We start from the raw sequence: 17,822 nt of genomic DNA, 5'->3' as shown, positions 1-17,822 counted from the left end.
ACTTTAATGAAGTAAAATAGGACCCACACAATCAGATATGTAAATATTTAAATATATATGCCACATTCAGTATAATATATGTTATTATTGTAAGTCGTTGAGAGTTCTTTCGCTACAGTTATAGTAAACTGTGCTAAGAGATTAATGAGTGGTGTTTTGGTGTTTTTGGTCTCTGTACTCTCTCTGTGTGAAGAAAATGGAAAGACAGTGGACATTTATAAACTCAGCAAAAAAAGAAACGTCATCTGTGTTTATTTTTTAGCAAACTTAACATGTGTAAATATTGGTATGAACATAACAAGATTCAACAACTGAGACATAAACTGAACAAGTTCCACAGACATGTGACTAACAGAAATTGAATAATGTGTCCCTGAACAAAGGGGGGTCAAAATCAAAAGTAACAGTCAGTATCTGGTGTGGCCACCAGCTGCATTAAAGTACTGCAGTGCATCTCCTCCTCATGGACTGCACCAGATTTGCCAGTTCTTGCTGTGAGATGTTACCCCACTCTTCCACCAAGGCATCTGCAAGTTCCCAGACATTTCTGAGGGGAATGGCCCTAACCCTCACCCTTCGATCCAACAGGTCCCAGATGTGCTCAATGGGATTGAGAACCGGGCCCTTTACTGGCCATGGCAGAATACTGACATTCCTGTCTTGCAGGAAATCACACACAGAACGAGCAGTATGGCTGGTAGCATTGTCATGCTGGAGGGTCATGTCAGGATGAGCAGGAAGGGTACACGATCCGGGCCATTCTGGACTCAAGACGCCGGGTGAGGGGCCTGCAGTACCTCGTGGACTGGGAGGGGTACGGTCCGGAGGAGAGGTGCTGGGTACCGGTGGGGGACATCTTGGATCCCTCCATGTTGAGGGATTTCCATCGCCTCCATCCGGATCGCCCTGCGCCTCGTCCTCCGGGGCGACCTCGAGGCCGGTGTCGACGCGCTGCGGGAGCCACGCGTCAGGGGGGGGGTACTGTCACGAGTCCGACCGAGGGTGTTTCCCTTTCCCGGGCAGGTGGCGCTCGGTGGTCGTCGTCACCGACCTATTAGCTGCCACTGATTGTTTTTCCTTCCCCTCCTTGTATGTTGAGTGGTAGCACCTGTGAATGTTTAATTAGTTTGTCTTTATTAGACAGCCGGCCCGCCTGGTTGTTGTGCGGGATTATTTCTATGTAAACCTTCGGCTCTGTGGTATAGGCACGTGTTAGTGTCCGGTCGGGATTGTTTCCCATTGTACATTTTGATTCCCTGTGTTTTGGGAACGTAACGTTTTTGTGAGCACCCTGTGGTGCATTGGTGCCATTAAAAGACGCGCAGCATTGAACTCTCTGTCTCCTGCATTTGACTCCACACCCACGACACCCGGAGCATGACTTCAAGCAGAGTTTGTTGATTAAAGACACGAACACATTGGCTCAAATTCTTGTCCTTTTTAAGTCCACTCAACTTGCATAATAACGCTAATTAAGCAATTGCTATCATTAGTTTCTTGGCAATTTCTCGCATGGAATAGCCTTAATTTCTCAGAACAAGAATAGACTGACGAGTTTCAGAAGAAACTTATTTGTTTCTGGCCATTTCAAGCCTGTATTCGAACCCACAAATGCTGATGCTACAGATTCTCAACTTGTCTAAAGAAGGCCAGTTATATTGCTTCTTTATTCAGAAAAGCAGTTTTCAGCTGTGCTAACATAATTGAAAAAGGGTTTCCTAATGATCAATTAGCCTTTTAAAATTATCAACTTGGATTAGCTAACACAACGTGCCTTTGGAACACAGGAGTGATGGTTGCTGATAATGGCCCTCTGTTCGCCTATGTAGATATTCCATTTTAAAAATCTGCGGTTTCCAGCTGCAATAGTCATTTACAACATTAACAATGTCTACACTGTATTTCTGATCAATTTGATGTTATTTTATGGACACAACATGTACTTTCTTTCAGAAACAAGCACATTTGTCAGTGAACCCAAACTTGTGAACAGTGGTGTATATATTTCAAAAATGTTAGATTTTTTTATTTATTTAACTAGGCAAGTCAGTTAAGAGCAAATTCTTATTTTCAATGATGGCTTAGGAACAGTGGGTTAACTGCCTTGTTCAGAACAACAGATTTTTACCTTGTCAGCTCATGGATCTGATATTGCGACCTTTCGGTTACCAGCCCAACACTCTAACCACTAGGCTACCTGCCACCCCAATAAGGTTGTAACGTAACAAAATGTGGAAAAAGTCCAATGTTCTGTGTCCTTTTCAAAGAGAGGAATGACAATGTCCTTTCAGCATACATATTCTGTAGTTCACTTATTAATGTATCTATTTTACATTCAATCTATCACTGTGATCACTACTTTCCTGGGTTGTTACTTTGAACAGTTGACAGACTGTAACTCAAGAACATCCACATGCAGTTGACCTCCAAATAGCTACGCCATGAAGTCCAAGAAGGCTCGTAATTTAACAATTGTATTTGTAAGTTTGTTATTAGCACATGAAAGTTCACAGCTTACAGAAGGTATTACTGCCAAAAAATGCTTTAAAAAAAATGTTTAAAGCTCAAATAGCTGTCCTGTGAAGTCGTGACTTGCGACATATGCCTAGTTTCCTGAAACGGGTCACATATACGCACAATAAATGTGGTAACTGATTATGACATTGTTTGGTTACACTGTTTACCGACTACAGAGAAATGGAGTCGTTGGTCTTTGCAGCTTTTAATCAGCATGAGCCTGAGAGACTTTAGGAATCTATATATAAGTGGCAAAAACAAGTATGTGACCCTTTGGAATTACCTGGATTTCTGCATACATTTGTCAGAAAATTTGATCTGATCTTCATCTTAGTCACAACAACAGACAAACACAGTGTGCTTAAATTAATAACACACAAATTATTGTATTTTTCTTTTCTATATTGAATACATAATTTAAATATTCACAGTGTAGGTTGGAAAAGGCTTGTAAATCCCTAGGCTAATGGCTTTTCCAAAAGCTAATTGAAATCAGGTGTCAGCTAACCTGGTGTCCAATCAATGAGACAAGATTGTAGATGTTGGTTAGAGCTGCCTTGCCCTATGAACACTCACAACATGTGAGTTTGCTATTCACAAGAAGAATTGCCTGATGTGAACCATGCCTCGAACAAAAGAGATCAGAAGACATAAGATTAAGAATTGTTGACTTGTGTAAAGCTGGAAAGGGTTACAAATGTATAAAGCTGTGATGTTCATCAGTCCAAGGTAAGATGAATTGACTATAAATGGCGAAAGTTCCGCACTGTTGCTACTCTCTCTAGGAGTGGCCGTCCTGCAAAAATGACTGCAAGAGCACAGTGCAGAATGCTGAATGGGGTTAAGAAGATTCCTAGAGTGTTGTAGGGGAATTCTGCCCTATGTTAAACAAGAGACCACAGGAAACCTCTTTGATCAGAGGTTAGTTTGTTTAATAAGGATTGCAAGCCGGATTGCAACCCGGAGTATACACTTACAGTAATTTGCAAGTAACACACTCAGCACACTCCCTTTTTATCCCCTACTGAGGATGTGATGTCCCTTAACTTTAATACCATATAAGCTCATAATTCATAGTTGCTAATACAAAGATGTCTCTGCTAGGTGGGGTTCAGCTTATTGCGTTATTGGCAGTTAGTTTCCCAATCACTCTTCTCCTTATTGCTATCATGTGCTAGCAGAAGTAAGACTGGAACATAGCAACAACAGGAACTCTTGGTTCCCTATTGTCCATTTGTTACCTAAAGTACAGTTTTAACACACAGACATATGACTTTCTACAGTTGACCTTTTCATGCCCTTGCAAGGTCTATCACTGATTCTTAACCTCAAGCTAAAGGAAAACATTAATCATTGTACATTTGTAATCACAGGTAGAATTGTAATGTGTAGACAGCCACTGCTGTCAGCCACTGCTGTCAAAAATGTTTTTGCTGCAGGTCTGAAGTTCGTAAAAGAGCACCTGTATGTTCCACAGCGCTTTTGGCAAAATATTATGTGAACAGATTAAACTAAAGTTGAGTTGTTTGGAAGGAACACAAAACACTATGTGTGGAGAAAAAAAGGCACAGCACACCAACATCAAAACCTCATCCCAACTGTAAATTATGGTGGAGGGAGCATCATGGTTTGGGGCTGCTTTTCTACCGCAAGGCCTGGACAGCTCGCTATCATCGACGGAAAAATGATTTCCCAATTTTATCAAGACATTTTGCAGGAGAATGTAAAGCTATCTGTCCGCCAATTGAAACTCAACAGAAGTTGGGTGATGCAACAGGATAACGACCCAAAACACAGAAGTAAATCAACAACAGTATGGCTTCAACAGAAGAAAATACGCCATCTCGAGTCCTGACCTCAACCCGATTTTAAAATGCTGTGGCATGACCTCGAGAGAGGTTCACACCAGACATCCTGAGAATATTGCTGAACTGAAACAGTTTTGTAAAGATGAATGGTCCAAAATTCCTCCTGACCGTTGTGCAGGTCTTATCTACATCTACAGTAAACGTTTGGTTGAGTTTATTGCTGCCAAATGAGGGTCAACCAGTTATTAAATCCAAGGGTTCACATAATGTTTCCACCCTGCACTGTGAATGTTTACACAGTGTGTTCAATAAAGACATGAACACGTATAATTGTTTGTGTGTTATTAGTTTAAGCAGACTGTGTTTGTCTATTGCTGTGACTTAGATGAAGATCACATTTAATGACCATTTAATGCAGAAATCCCGGTAATTCCAGAGGGTTCACATACTTTTTCTTGCCAATGTGTGTATATATATATATATATATATATATATATATATATATATATATAACTTTTTTTAACCTATATTTAACTAGCCAAGTCAGTTAAGAACACATTCTTATTTTACAATGACCGCCTACCCCGGCCAAACTTTTTCATAAACTGTCATGTCCAAAATGATTGGCGAAGAAGAAGGCAGACGTGCCCCCAATCAATTGTGTTTTTTTGTTTGTTTATTTGGATTATTTGTAACTTATTTTTTACTTATTTTGTACATAATGTTGCCGCTACCGTCTCTTATGGCCGAAAATAACTTCTGAACATCAGGACTGCGATTTCTCACCACGGACTGGCAGAATCCATTTTTTCCTTTAACCATTCCGACGAGGCTGACGCAAACGATATACTGCTTTCCCGGGAACAGGTTCAGATCCCCGTGATTTGCCTGAAGAGGAGGCAGAGAAAAAGGGGCCAGAGAGCGGGCTGCCTTCTGAGAATTCGTAGGCGATCAAATAAACCCCCACTGCTAGCAAAGGAGCAATCTTTGGACAATAAAATAGATGACCTATGCGGGAAGATTAAACTACCAACGGGACATTCAAAACTGTAATATCTTATGCTTCACGGAGTCGTGGCTGAACGACGACACTATCAACATACAGCTGGGCGGTTATACACAGCACCGGCAGGATAGAACAGCGGTGTCTGGTAAGACAAGGGGCGGAGGACTATGTATTTAAGAAAATAACAGCTGGTGTACGATATCTAAGGAAATCTCGAGCTATTGCTCGTCTGAGGTGCAGTATCTCATGATAAGCTATAAGCATTATCTACCTAGAGTTTTCATCTGTATTTTTCGTAGCTGTACTTGTGAGCTGAGGAGGGGTTATCAGATCCAACCCCACTTCTCTTTTCCTGTCATCTCATCCTGTTCTGCTGAATGTTGGGGAGGGGGTGGACTTTAATGAAGTAAAATAGGACCCACACAATCAGATATGTAAATATTTAAAGATATATGCCACATTCAGTATAATATATGTTATTATTGTAAGTCGTTGAGAGTTCTTTCGCTACAGTTATAGTAAACTGTGCTAAGAGATTAATGAGTGGTGTTTTGGTGTTTTTGGTCTCTGTACTCTCTCTGTGTGAAGAAAATGGAAAGACAGTGGACATTTATAAACTCAGCAAAAAAAGAAACGTCATCTGTGTTTATTTTTTAGCAAACTTAACATGTGTAAATATTGGTATGAACATAACAAGATTCAACAACTGAGACATAAACTGAACAAGTTCCACAGACATGTGACTAACAGAAATTGAATAATGTGTCCCTGAACAAAGGGGGGTCAAAATCAAAAGTAACAGTCAGTATCTGGTGTGGCCACCAGCTGCATTAAAGTACTGCAGTGCATCTCCTCCTCATGGACTGCACCAGATTTGCCAGTTCTTGCTGTGAGATGTTACCCCACTCTTCCACCAAGGCATCTGCAAGTTCCCAGACATTTCTGAGGGGAATGGCCCTAACCCTCACCCTTCGATCCAACAGGTCCCAGATGTGCTCAATGGGATTGAGAACCGGGCCCTTTACTGGCCATGGCAGAATACTGACATTCCTGTCTTGCAGGAAATCACACACAGAACGAGCAGTATGGCTGGTAGCATTGTCATGCTGGAGGGTCATGTCAGGATGAGCAGGAAGGGTACACGATCCGGGCCATTCTGGACTCAAGACGCCGGGTGAGGGGCCTGCAGTACCTCGTGGACTGGGAGGGGTACGGTCCGGAGGAGAGGTGCTGGGTACCGGTGGGGGACATCTTGGATCCCTCCATGTTGAGGGATTTCCATCGCCTCCATCCGGATCGCCCTGCGCCTCGTCCTCCGGGGCGACCTCGAGGCCGGTGTCGGCGCGCTGCGGGAGCCACGCGTCAGGGGGGGGGTACTGTCACGAGTCCGACCGAGGGTGTTTCCCTTTCCCGGGCAGGTGGCGCTCGGTGGTCGTCGTCACCGACCTATTAGCTGCCACTGATTGTTTTTCCTTCCCCTCCTTGTATGTTGAGTGGTAGCACCTGTGAATGTTTAATTAGTTTGTCTTTATTAGACAGCCGGCCCGCCTGGTTGTTGTGCGGGATTATTTCTATGTAAACCTTCGGCTCTGTGGTATAGGCACGTGTTAGTGTCCGGTCGGGATTGTTTCCCATTGTACATTTTGATTCCCTGTGTTTTGGGAACGTAACGTTTTTGTGAGCACCCTGTGGTGCATTGGTGCCATTAAAAGACGCGCAGCATTGAACTCTCTGTCTCCTGCATTTGACTCCACACCCACGACACCCGGAGCATTACAACAACTGACTTCAAGCAGAGTTTGTTGATTAAAGACACGAACACATTGGCTCAAATTCTTGTCCTTTTTAAGTCCACTCAACTTGCATAATAACGCTAATTAAGCAATTGCTATCATTAGTTTCTTGGCAATTTCTCGTATGGAATAGCCTTAATTTCTCAGAACAAGAATAGACTGACGAGTTTCAGAAGAAACTTATTTGTTTCTGGCCATTTCAAGCCTGTATTCGAACCCACAAATGCTGATGCTACAGATTCTCAACTTGTCTAAAGAAGGCCAGTTATATTGCTTCTTTATTCAGAAAAGCAGTTTTCAGCTGTGCTAACATAATTGAAAAAGGGTTTCCTAATGATCAATTAGCCTTTTAAAATTATCAACTTGGATTAGCTAACACAACGTGCCTTTGGAACACAGGAGTGATGGTTGCTGATAATGGCCCTCTGTTCGCCTATGTAGATATTCCATTTTAAAAATCTGCGGTTTCCAGCTGCAATAGTCATTTACAACATTAACAATGTCTACACTGTATTTCTGATCAATTTGATGTTATTTTATGGACACAACATGTACTTTCTTTCAGAAACAAGCACATTTGTCAGTGAACCCAAACTTGTGAACAGTGGTGCATATATTTCAAAAATGTTAGATTTTTTTATTTATTTAACTAGGCAAGTCAGTTAAGAGCAAATTCTTATTTTCAATGATGGCTTAGGAACAGTGGGTTAACTGCCTTGTTCAGAACAACAGATTTTTACCTTGTCAGCTCATGGATCTGATATTGCGACCTTTCGGTTACCAGCCCAACACTCTAACCACTAGGCTACCTGCCACCCCAATAAGGTTGTAACGTAACAAAATGTGGAAAAAGTCCAATGTTCTGTGTCCTTTTCAAAGAGAGGAATGACAATGTCCTTTCAGCATACATATTCTGTAGTTCACTTATTAATGTATCTATTTTACATTCAATCTATCACTGTGATCACTACTTTCCTGGGTTGTTACTTTGAACAGTTGACAGACTGTAACTCAAGAACATCCACATGCAGTTGACCTCCAAATAGCTACGCCATGAAGTCCAAGAAGGCTCGTAATTTAACAATTGTATTTGTAAGTTTGTTATTAGCACATGAAAGTTCACAGCTTACAGAAGGTATTACTGCCAAAAAATGCTTTAAAAAAAATGTTTAAAGCTCAAATAGCTGTCCTGTGAAGTCGTGACTTGCGACATATGCCTAGTTTCCTGAAACGGGTCACATATACGCACAATAAATGTGGTAACTGATTATGACATTGTTTGGTTACACTGTTTACCGACTACAGAGAAATGGAGTCGTTGGTCTTTGCAGCTTTTAATCAGCATGAGCCTGAGAGACTTTAGGAATCTATATATAAGTGGCAAAAACAAGTATGTGACCCTTTGGAATTACCTGGATTTCTGCATACATTTGTCAGAAAATTTGATCTGATCTTCATCTTAGTCACAACAACAGACAAACACAGTGTGCTTAAATTAATAACACACAAATTATTGTATTTTTCTTTTCTATATTGAATACATAATTTAAATATTCACAGTGTAGGTTGGAAAAAGCTTGTAAATCCCTAGGCTAATGGCTTTTCCAAAAGCTAATTGAAATCAGGTGTCAGCTAACCTGGTGTCCAATCAATGAGACAAGATTGTAGATGTTGGTTAGAGCTGCCTTGCCCTATGAACACTCACAACATGTGAGTTTGCTATTCACAAGAAGAATTGCCTGATGTGAACCATGCCTCGAACAAAAGAGATCAGAAGACATAAGATTAAGAATTGTTGACTTGTGTAAAGCTGGAAAGGGTTACAAATGTATAAAGCTGTGATGTTCATCAGTCCAAGGTAAGATGAATTGACTATAAATGGCGAAAGTTCCGCACTGTTGCTACTCTCTCTAGGAGTGGCCGTCCTGCAAAAATGACTGCAAGAGCACAGTGCAGAATGCTGAATGGGGTTAAGAAGATTCCTAGAGTGTTGTAGGGGAATTCTGCCCTATGTTAAACAAGAGACCACAGGAAACCTCTTTGATCAGAGGTTAGTTTGTTTAATAAGGATTGCAAGCCGGATTGCAACCCGGAGTATACACTTACAGTAATTTGCAAGTAACACACTCAGCACACTCCCTTTTTATCCCCTACTGAGGATGTGATGTCCCTTAACTTTAATACCATATAAGCTCATAATTCATAGTTGCTAATACAAAGATGTCTCTGCTAGGTGGGGTTCAGCTTATTGCGTTATTGGCAGTTAGTTTCCCAATCACTCTTCTCCTTATTGCTATCATGTGCTAGCAGAAGTAAGACTGGAACATAGCAACAACAGGAACTCTTGGTTCCCTATTGTCCATTTGTTACCTAAAGTACAGTTTTAACACACAGACATATGACTTTCTACAGTTGACCTTTTCATGCCCTTGCAAGGTCTATCACTGATTCTTAACCTCAAGCTAAAGGAAAACATTAATCATTGTACATTTGTAATCACAGGTAGAATTGTAATGTGTAGACAGCCACTGCTGTCAGCCACTGCTGTCAAAAATGTTTTTGCTGCAGGTCTGAAGTTCGTAAAAGAGCACCTGTATGTTCCACAGCGCTTTTGGCAAAATATTATGTGAACAGATTAAACTAAAGTTGAGTTGTTTGGAAGGAACACAAAACACTATGTGTGGAGAAAAAAAGGCACAGCACACCAACATCAAAACCTCATCCCAACTGTAAATTATGGTGGAGGGAGCATCATGGTTTGGGGCTGCTTTTCTACCGCAAGGCCTGGACAGCTCGCTATCATCGACGGAAAAATGATTTCCCAATTTTATCAAGACATTTTGCAGGAGAATGTAAAGCTATCTGTCCGCCAATTGAAACTCAACAGAAGTTGGGTGATGCAACAGGATAACGACCCAAAACACAGAAGTAAATCAACAACAGTATGGCTTCAACAGAAGAAAATACGCCATCTCGAGTCCTGACCTCAACCCGATTTTAAAATGCTGTGGCATGACCTCGAGAGAGGTTCACACCAGACATCCTGAGAATATTGCTGAACTGAAACAGTTTTGTAAAGATGAATGGTCCAAAATTCCTCCTGACCGTTGTGCAGGTCTTATCTACATCTACAGTAAACGTTTGGTTGAGTTTATTGCTGCCAAATGAGGGTCAACCAGTTATTAAATCCAAGGGTTCACATAATGTTTCCACCCTGCACTGTGAATGTTTACACAGTGTGTTCAATAAAGACATGAACACGTATAATTGTTTGTGTGTTATTAGTTTAAGCAGACTGTGTTTGTCTATTGCTGTGACTTAGATGAAGATCACATTTAATGACCATTTAATGCAGAAATCCCGGTAATTCCAGAGGGTTCACATACTTTTTCTTGCCAATGTGTGTATATATATATATATATATATATATATATATATAACTTTTTTTAACCTATATTTAACTAGCCAAGTCAGTTAAGAACACATTCTTATTTTACAATGACCGCCTACCCCGGCCAAACTTTTTCATAAACTGTCATGTCCAAAATGATTGGCGAAGAAGAAGGCAGACGTGCCCCCAATCAATTGTGTTTTTTTGTTTGTTTATTTGGATTATTTGTAACTTATTTTTTACTTATTTTGTACATAATGTTGCCGCTACCGTCTCTTATGGCCGAAAATAACTTCTGAACATCAGGACTGCGATTTCTCACCACGGACTGGCAGAATCCATTTTTTCCTTTAACCATTCCGACGAGGCTGACGCAAACGATATACTGCTTTCCCGGGAACAGGTTCAGATCCCCGTGATTTGCCTGAAGAGGAGGCAGAGAAAAAGGGGCCAGAGAGCGGGCTGCCTTCTGAGAATTCGTAGGCGATCAAATAAACCCCCACTGCTAGCAAAGGAGCAATCTTTGGACAATAAAATAGATGACCTATGCGGGAAGATTAAACTACCAACGGGACATTCAAAACTGTAATATCTTATGCTTCACGGAGTCGTGGCTGAACGACGACACTATCAACATACAGCTGGGCGGTTATACACAGCACCGGCAGGATAGAACAGCGGTGTCTGGTAAGACAAGGGGCGGAGGACTATGTATTTAAGAAAATAACAGCTGGTGTACGATATCTAAGGAAATCTCGAGCTATTGCTCGTCTGAGGTGCAGTATCTCATGATAAGCTATAAGCATTATCTACCTAGAGTTTTCATCTGTATTTTTCGTAGCTGTACTTGTGAGCTGAGGAGGGGTTATCAGATCCAACCCCACTTCTCTTTTCCTGTCATCTCATCCTGTTCTGCTGAATGTTGGGGAGGGGGTGGACTTTAATGAAGTAAAATAGGACCCACACAATCAGATATGTAAATATTTAAAGATATATGCCACATTCAGTATAATATATGTTATTATTGTAAGTCGTTGAGAGTTCTTTCGCTACAGTTATAGTAAACTGTGCTAAGAGATTAATGAGTGGTGTTTTGGTGTTTTTGGTCTCTGTACTCTCTCTGTGTGAAGAAAATGGAAAGACAGTGGACATTTATAAACTCAGCAAAAAAAGAAACGTCATCTGTGTTTATTTTTTAGCAAACTTAACATGTGTAAATATTGGTATGAACATAACAAGATTCAACAACTGAGACATAAACTGAACAAGTTCCACAGACATGTGACTAACAGAAATTGAATAATGTGTCCCTGAACAAAGGGGGGTCAAAATCAAAAGTAACAGTCAGTATCTGGTGTGGCCACCAGCTGCATTAAAGTACTGCAGTGCATCTCCTCCTCATGGACTGCACCAGATTTGCCAGTTCTTGCTGTGAGATGTTACCCCACTCTTCCACCAAGGCATCTGCAAGTTCCCAGACATTTCTGAGGGGAATGGCCCTAACCCTCACCCTTCGATCCAACAGGTCCCAGATGTGCTCAATGGGATTGAGAACCGGGCCCTTTACTGGCCATGGCAGAATACTGACATTCCTGTCTTGCAGGAAATCACACACAGAACGAGCAGTATGGCTGGTAGCATTGTCATGCTGGAGGGTCATGTCAGGATGAGCAGGAAGGGTACACGATCCGGGCCATTCTGGACTCAAGACGCCGGGTGAGGGGCCTGCAGTACCTCGTGGACTGGGAGGGGTACGGTCCGGAGGAGAGGTGCTGGGTACCGGTGGGGGACATCTTGGATCCCTCCATGTTGAGGGATTTCCATCGCCTCCATCCGGATCGCCCTGCGCCTCGTCCTCCGGGGCGACCTCGAGGCCGGTGTCGGCGCGCTGCGGGAGCCACGCGTCAGGGGGGGGGTACTGTCACGAGTCCGACCGAGGGTGTTTCCCTTTCCCGGGCAGGTGGCGCTCGGTGGTCGTCGTCACCGACCTATTAGCTGCCACTGATTGTTTTTCCTTCCCCTCCTTGTATGTTGAGTGGTAGCACCTGTGAATGTTTAATTAGTTTGTCTTTATTAGACAGCCGGCCCGCCTGGTTGTTGTGCGGGATTATTTCTATGTAAACCTTCGGCTCTGTGGTATAGGCACGTGTTAGTGTCCGGTCGGGATTGTTTCCCATTGTACATTTTGATTCCCTGTGTTTTGGGAACGTAACGTTTTTGTGAGCACCCTGTGGTGCATTGGTGCCATTAAAAGACGCGCAGCATTGAACTCTCTGTCTCCTGCATTTGACTCCACACCCACGACACCCGGAGCATTACAACAACTGACTTCAAGCAGAGTTTGTTGATTAAAGACACGAACACATTGGCTCAAATTCTTGTCCTTTTTAAGTCCACTCAACTTGCATAATAACGCTAATTAAGCAATTGCTATCATTAGTTTCTTGGCAATTTCTCGTATGGAATAGCCTTAATTTCTCAGAACAAGAATAGACTGACGAGTTTCAGAAGAAACTTATTTGTTTCTGGCCATTTCAAGCCTGTATTCGAACCCACAAATGCTGATGCTACAGATTCTCAACTTGTCTAAAGAAGGCCAGTTATATTGCTTCTTTATTCAGAAAAGCAGTTTTCAGCTGTGCTAACATAATTGAAAAAGGGTTTCCTAATGATCAATTAGCCTTTTAAAATTATCAACTTGGATTAGCTAACACAACGTGCCTTTGGAACACAGGAGTGATGGTTGCTGATAATGGCCCTCTGTTCGCCTATGTAGATATTCCATTTTAAAAATCTGCGGTTTCCAGCTGCAATAGTCATTTACAACATTAACAATGTCTACACTGTATTTCTGATCAATTTGATGTTATTTTATGGACACAACATGTACTTTCTTTCAGAAACAAGCACATTTGTCAGTGAACCCAAACTTGTGAACAGTGGTGCATATATTTCAAAAATGTTAGATTTTTTTATTTATTTAACTAGGCAAGTCAGTTAAGAGCAAATTCTTATTTTCAATGATGGCTTAGGAACAGTGGGTTAACTGCCTTGTTCAGAACAACAGATTTTTACCTTGTCAGCTCATGGATCTGATATTGCGACCTTTCGGTTACCAGCCCAACACTCTAACCACTAGGCTACCTGCCACCCCAATAAGGTTGTAACGTAACAAAATGTGGAAAAAGTCCAATGTTCTGTGTCCTTTTCAAAGAGAGGAATGACAATGTCCTTTCAGCATACATATTCTGTAGTTCACTTATTAATGTATCTATTTTACATTCAATCTATCACTGTGATCACTACTTTCCTGGGTTGTTACTTTGAACAGTTGACAGACTGTAACTCAAGAACATCCACATGCAGTTGACCTCCAAATAGCTACGCCATGAAGTCCAAGAAGGCTCGTAATTTAACAATTGTATTTGTAAGTTTGTTATTAGCACATGAAAGTTCACAGCTTACAGAAGGTATTACTGCCAAAAAATGCTTTAAAAAAAATGTTTAAAGCTCAAATAGCTGTCCTGTGAAGTCGTGACTTGCGACATATGCCTAGTTTCCTGAAACGGGTCACATATACGCACAATAAATGTGGTAACTGATTATGACATTGTTTGGTTACACTGTTTACCGACTACAGAGAAATGGAGTCGTTGGTCTTTGCAGCTTTTAATCAGCATGAGCCTGAGAGACTTTAGGAATCTATATATAAGTGGCAAAAACAAGTATGTGACCCTTTGGAATTACCTGGATTTCTGCATACATTTGTCAGAAAATTTGATCTGATCTTCATCTTAGTCACAACAACAGACAAACACAGTGTGCTTAAATTAATAACACACAAATTATTGTATTTTTCTTTTCTATATTGAATACATAATTTAAATATTCACAGTGTAGGTTGGAAAAAGCTTGTAAATCCCTAGGCTAATGGCTTTTCCAAAAGCTAATTGAAATCAGGTGTCAGCTAACCTGGTGTCCAATCAATGAGACAAGATTGTAGATGTTGGTTAGAGCTGCCTTGCCCTATGAACACTCACAACATGTGAGTTTGCTATTCACAAGAAGAATTGCCTGATGTGAACCATGCCTCGAACAAAAGAGATCAGAAGACATAAGATTAAGAATTGTTGACTTGTGTAAAGCTGGAAAGGGTTACAAATGTATAAAGCTGTGATGTTCATCAGTCCAAGGTAAGATGAATTGACTATAAATGGCGAAAGTTCCGCACTGTTGCTACTCTCTCTAGGAGTGGCCGTCCTGCAAAAATGACTGCAAGAGCACAGTGCAGAATGCTGAATGGGGTTAAGAAGATTCCTAGAGTGTTGTAGGGGAATTCTGCCCTATGTTAAACAAGAGACCACAGGAAACCTCTTTGATCAGAGGTTAGTTTGTTTAATAAGGATTGCAAGCCGGATTGCAACCCGGAGTATACACTTACAGTAATTTGCAAGTAACACACTCAGCACACTCCCTTTTTATCCCCTACTGAGGATGTGATGTCCCTTAACTTTAATACCATATAAGCTCATAATTCATAGTTGCTAATACAAAGATGTCTCTGCTAGGTGGGGTTCAGCTTATTGCGTTATTGGCAGTTAGTTTCCCAATCACTCTTCTCCTTATTGCTATCATGTGCTAGCAGAAGTAAGACTGGAACATAGCAACAACAGGAACTCTTGGTTCCCTATTGTCCATTTGTTACCTAAAGTACAGTTTTAACACACAGACATATGACTTTCTACAGTTGACCTTTTCATGCCCTTGCAAGGTCTATCACTGATTCTTAACCTCAAGCTAAAGGAAAACATTAATCATTGTACATTTGTAATCACAGGTAGAATTGTAATGTGTAGACAGCCACTGCTGTCAGCCACTGCTGTCAAAAATGTTTTTGCTGCAGGTCTGAAGTTCGTAAAAGAGCACCTGTATGTTCCACAGCGCTTTTGGCAAAATATTATGTGAACAGATTAAACTAAAGTTGAGTTGTTTGGAAGGAACACAAAACACTATGTGTGGAGAAAAAAAGGCACAGCACACCAACATCAAAACCTCATCCCAACTGTAAATTATGGTGGAGGGAGCATCATGGTTTGGGGCTGCTTTTCTACCGCAAGGCCTGGACAGCTCGCTATCATCGACGGAAAAATGATTTCCCAATTTTATCAAGACATTTTGCAGGAGAATGTAAAGCTATCTGTCCGCCAATTGAAACTCAACAGAAGTTGGGTGATGCAACAGGATAACGACCCAAAACACAGAAGTAAATCAACAACAGTATGGCTTCAACAGAAGAAAATACGCCATCTCGAGTCCTGACCTCAACCCGATTTTAAAATGCTGTGGCATGACCTCGAGAGAGGTTCACACCAGACATCCTGAGAATATTGCTGAACTGAAACAGTTTTGTAAAGATGAATGGTCCAAAATTCCTCCTGACCGTTGTGCAGGTCTTATCTACATCTACAGTAAACGTTTGGTTGAGTTTATTGCTGCCAAATGAGGGTCAACCAGTTATTAAATCCAAGGGTTCACATAATGTTTCCACCCTGCACTGTGAATGTTTACACAGTGTGTTCAATAAAGACATGAAAACGTATAATTGTTTGTGTGTTATTAGTTTAAGCAGACTGTGTTTGTCTATTGCTGTGACTTAGATGAAGATCACATTTAATGACCATTTAATGCAGAAATCCCGGTAATTCCAGAGGGTTCACATACTTTTTCTTGCCAATGTGTGTATATATATATATATATATATATATATATAACTTTTTTTAACCTATATTTAACTAGCCAAGTCAGTTAAGAACACATTCTTATTTTACAATGACCGCCTACCCCGGCCAAACTTTTTCATAAACTGTCATGTCCAAAATGATTGGCGAAGAAGAAGGCAGACGTGCCCCCAATCAATTGTGTTTTTTTGTTTGTTTATTTGGATTATTTGTAACTTATTTTTTACTTATTTTGTACATAATGTTGCCGCTACCGTCTCTTATGGCCGAAAATAACTTCTGAACATCAGGACTGCGATTTCTCACCACGGACTGGCAGAATCCATTTTTTCCTTTAACCATTCCGACGAGGCTGACGCAAACGATATACTGCTTTCCCGGGAACAGGTTCAGATCCCCGTGATTTGCCTGAAGAGGAGGCAGAGAAAAAGGGGCCAGAGAGCGGGCTGCCTTCTGAGAATTCGTAGGCGATCAAATAAACCCCCACTGCTAGCAAAGGAGCAATCTTTGGACAATAAAATAGATGACCTATGCGGGAAGATTAAACTACCAACGGGACATTCAAAACTGTAATATCTTATGCTTCACGGAGTCGTGGCTGAACGACGACACTATCAACATACAGCTGGGCGGTTATACACAGCACCGGCAGGATAGAACAGCGGTGTCTGGTAAGACAAGGGGCGGAGGACTATGTATTTAAGAAAATAACAGCTGGTGTACGATATCTAAGGAAATCTCGAGCTATTGCTCGTCTGAGGTGCAGTATCTCATGATAAGCTATAAGCATTATCTACCTAGAGTTTTCATCTGTATTTTTCGTAGCTGTACTTGTGAGCTGAGGAGGGGTTATCAGATCCAACCCCACTTCTCTTTTCCTGTCATCTCATCCTGTTCTGCTGAATGTTGGGGAGGGGGTGGACTTTAATGAAGTAAAATAGGACCCACACAATCAGATATGTAAATATTTAAATATATATGCCACATTCAGTATAATATATGTTATTATTGTAAGTCGTTGAGAGTTCTTTCGCTACAGTTATAGTAAACTGTGCTAAGAGATTAATGAGTGGTGTTTTGGTGTTTTTGGTCTCTGTACTCTCTCTGTGTGAAGAAAATGGAAAGACAGTGGACATTTATAAACTCAGCAAAAAAAGAAACGTCATCTGTGTTTATTTTTTAGCAAACTTAACATGTGTAAATATTGGTATGAACATAACAAGATTCAACAACTGAGACATAAACTGAACAAGTTCCACAGACATGTGACTAACAGAAATTGAATAATGTGTCCCTGAACAAAGGGGGGTCAAAATCAAAAGTAACAGTCAGTATCTGGTGTGGCCACCAGCTGCATTAAAGTACTGCAGTGCATCTCCTCCTCATGGACTGCACCAGATTTGCCAGTTCTTGCTGTGAGATGTTACCCCACTCTTCCACCAAGGCATCTGCAAGTTCCCAGACATTTCTGAGGGGAATGGCCCTAACCCTCACCCTTCGATCCAACAGGTCCCAGATGTGCTCAATGGGATTGAGAACCGGGCCCTTTACTGGCCATGGCAGAATACT

The sequence above is a fragment of the Oncorhynchus mykiss genome, chromosome 21, assembly GCF_013265735.2.
Source record: "Oncorhynchus mykiss isolate Arlee chromosome 21, USDA_OmykA_1.1, whole genome shotgun sequence".
Classification (NCBI taxonomy): Eukaryota; Metazoa; Chordata; class Actinopteri; order Salmoniformes; family Salmonidae; genus Oncorhynchus; species Oncorhynchus mykiss.
The sequence above is the reverse complement of the archived record's forward strand: the minus strand, read 5'-3'. Positions refer to the sequence as shown.